The following is a 4,013-nucleotide window of genomic DNA, read 5'->3' as shown; positions in this document are numbered from 1 at the left end:
TGGAGCAAAGAAACAAAAACAAAAACAAAAAACATCTATTATTCTGTGAGCACCAAACCAGACTGGGCTGGGGTCTCAGACAATTCACTCATGTGATTGCAAAGACAGACAGAAACTCCTGGATTGGAGAGGGCTCCCCTGAGGGCTCCCAGATTGGAGAGGGTGCAGGGCAGGCTGAGGGACCCACACCCAGTGCATGAATCTTCATGCATCGGGCCCCTAGTATATATATAAAAGCCAAGTGACTAGCCAACCATCCGACCATCCAACCATCCAACTGGTCGCTATGATGTGTACTCACCACCAGGGGGCAGATGCTCAATGCAGGAGCTGCCAAGCAACAGCAACTTTGCAGAGTGCCTTCTCGAACTCCGAGACCCCTAGGGGGATGTTGGACTACCGGTTTCAACCCAATCCCCAAGGGACTCCACTGGTGCACGAATCTCTGCACCAGGCCTCTAGTTTGTATGTTAAGTTCTTGTGAAGCAACAATGTTTAAATTCTTAAACAAAGGTGCTTTTTGCAAAATTAATATATGTGATATTGATTTTTTAAAATCAAATAAATTTTTTTCCAAACACATTTGTAGCTACTGCTTAAATATTTATAGCAGCCTTAAAAATATTTTCTTATTATAAGGTAGTTTCTGTCCTATGTTATTTTCTTTCCTGATGGAAGATCTGGGGACTGTTGTTACTCTTTCAGCTAAAAGAATTGTGGATCTACAGTTAGCACTCTGTCAATAAGACTCTGAGGCTGTCTCCTCTTTCTATGTCTTTTTTTTTCTTCTGACACTAAGTATTTGATTCCAGAAGGAGAGACTCTGACCAAGTTAATTACAAATACCCATAATGGACAGAGACTATTGCAACAGGCCAACTCTGATGTTGCCAGCCAGTTATGGATTGATACCATAAATGTCCATCTGTGGTACAAATCATTGACAACCACTAAGGAGCAGCCTAAGGCAACTTGCTTCAGCAGGGAATTATGGAAACAGACGAGAATAATAGGCATGGCCAATACTGAGATTTATATGTCTAATAGAAGGGAAGAGAAGCTTCCTTTCTCCATCATTGGGTACTCTACAGTACATCCATGTAGAAAGGCCAATACAAGCACTCCACAGGCAGGCTTAGAGAATTTCACTTGCCTTTATCACAAACATCTCAAACTCAATATGTCCAAAATTCTACTCTTGATCCCTTCCCTAAAGTCCCCTGTAATCCCCACTAAGCTTTCCCATATAAACAAATGGCACAACCATCCACCCAATTTGTAAAGCCCTAAATCTGGGAGTCATCCTTGGTTCTTCCTTCCTATCTAGCCCTGATATCATCCATACATCCATTCTTCAACAGGTCCTGTAAAGTGCTATATTTTAAAAAATTCATACACACACACACACACACACACATACTGTCTGTATATTTTCATTCTTACTCCTACTACTCTAGTCCGAGCTACTGTAATTCCCTTCTAACTGGCCTTCTTGCTTCCATTTGTGGCCCCTACAATCCATTCTTCACAAAGCAGTGATAATAAACTTAGTAAACATTAAGTTGGATGATATTATTCCTTGGCTTAAAACTCTTCAATGGTTTCTCATTGTTTTTAGAAAAATGAAGGGATTGAATTTAAAAATATACAATGTCTCCTCTAGGTGAAAAATATGTAATCACATCAATATATCCAGGGGGGGAAAGTGTCTGATAAAATTCACTACTCATTAATGATAAAACTGTGGCAAGCTAGGAATAGAAGGGAACATCCTTAGGTTGATAAAGAGTGTCTACTAAAAACCTTATAGCAGAATCATCCCTGATGTTACCAGTACTTTAGAAGCATTCTCATTAATATGGAAATTGTGCCTTCTATTCAACATTGCACTCGAGTATCTAGCCAATGCAATAAGAGAAATAAAAGTGTAAGAATTGGAAAGGAAGAAACAACATTGTTGTCACTTGTAGATTATATTATTGTCTATTTAGAAAATGCAACATAATCCACAAACTATGAGAACACATAAAAGAATTCAGCAAGATTGCTGTTAAAAATAGGTTCTAGGTGGGAATGCAGACTGGTGCAGCCACTGTGGAGAACAGTATAGAGCTACCTCAGAAGACTAAAAATGGAACTCCTATTTGACCCAGTGATCCCACTACTAGGAATATATCCCAAGAAACCAGAAACACCGATCAGAAAGGACATATGCACCCCTATGTACATAGCAGCTCAATTCACCATAGCTAAGATTTGGAAACAGCCTAATTTAAGAATAATAACAATAACATCATGAGGTTTTGTTTAGATATTTGAAATTTGCTTAGAATAGGGTGTGTGTAGACCAAGGGCCATCTCAGTGACTGTTTATAAAACTTGAAATATCTAAAATATCTCTTTTGCTCCATCTTGGGTGGACATGGACAACAGGGGGATGGGAGCATGAGTGTGTGCGTGTGTGGGGGAAGTTGGGGGTTAATGGGGGGGATGAGGACACATCTGTAATACCTTAATAATAATAATAAAAATATAGGTTCTATATAATAAGAATGACTAATAAAAAAAATAAGAGGAAAAAAAGATCATACTCACAACAGGACTGAAGCTGTTAAATAATCAGCTTTCTGTTAAGTAGATTTAACAGAAGATATGTAAAACCTTTCCGGTGAAAATTATAATATGACATTACTAAAGAGAGGGTACATCACGTTCAGTAATGGCAAAACTTAATATCATAAAGAGAGAAAGTCTCCCCCAGTTGATTCATAAATTCAATACAATTCCAATAAAAAATCTCTCTAGTTTTTTTGGTCAAATTTGATAAGATGATTCTCCAATTCATGTGGAAATGTACCAATAACCAACACATTTTGATGAAGAACAATATGAGAGGATTTTCCTTACCAGATGTGATGACTCATTAGAAAGATCTTAGCAATGCAGACCCTACGGCACAGGGATAGAAAAGAGGTTCAGTGGAATGCAACAGAGAAGCCAGAACAGACTCATCCACATATGAGACCTGGGATATGATAGAGATGACTTGACAAATAAGAGGAGAGAGTATGGACTAGTTCTAAATAGTGTTAGAAAACAGGTTGTTCAAATTGAAAGAGATTGATAATATTAGATCATTACCACACACCATGCACAAAAATGAATCCAACGCTAAATACTTAAACATGAAAACAACGTCAATGGTTTTAAAAGAAAGTTTGATAACAGCAAATAATCATGAGGATGAGGAGAAAGGGGAATTTTCATAAATTGCTGTTCAGCACTGTCCCACCACTATGAAGAACAATTTGCTAGTTTATGGGAAAGGTAAGGGTGGGCTTGCCTATACAAACTCCAGCAAAACTCTTACATAGGTGCACAAGGAAGCATATACAAGAATATTCATTCTGCCCTAGCCAGTTTGGCTCAGTGGACAGAGTGTTGGCCCAAGGACCGAAGAAGAGTCCTGGGTTTGATTCAGGTCAAGGACATGTATTGTTGAGGGCTCAATCCCTGGACCTGGTTAGGACTTGTGTAGGAGGCAACCAATTGATGTGTCTCTCTCACATCAATGTTTCTCTCTGTGTGTCTCTCCCCTCCCTTCCACTCTCTCTAAAACTCAATGGAAAAATATCGTTGGGTGAGGATTAACAACAACAAAAATAATATTGATTCCAATATCATTTGTGATGGTGAAAAATAGGAAATAACCTATAAGTGAATAAGAGAATGGGGAAATAGAGAGAACCGAAGATGGCGGCATAGGTTAACACCAGAGATAGCCGCCTGGAACAACCAAGTCAAATTAAGCTTGATCCAGGGAAAGGACAACGTCCAGAGCCACAGGAGGGCTGGCTGAGTGGAAATTCTACAACTAGGAGTAAAGAGAATATTATACCCAGACTCAGAGGCGGCGCAGTGCTGAAGTGAAATTCTGAGGTAACGAGGGCGCGCGGAGCGGGGCTGGAGGCGGCGCGGACGGCGGCTCGGGGGGAGCGGCGCAAACAATCCGG

This window comes from Myotis davidii, unplaced genomic scaffold (assembly GCF_000327345.1).
Source record: "Myotis davidii unplaced genomic scaffold, ASM32734v1 scaffold798, whole genome shotgun sequence".
NCBI lineage: Eukaryota > Metazoa > Chordata > Mammalia > Chiroptera > Vespertilionidae > Myotis > Myotis davidii.
This window is presented reverse-complemented; position numbering follows the sequence as displayed.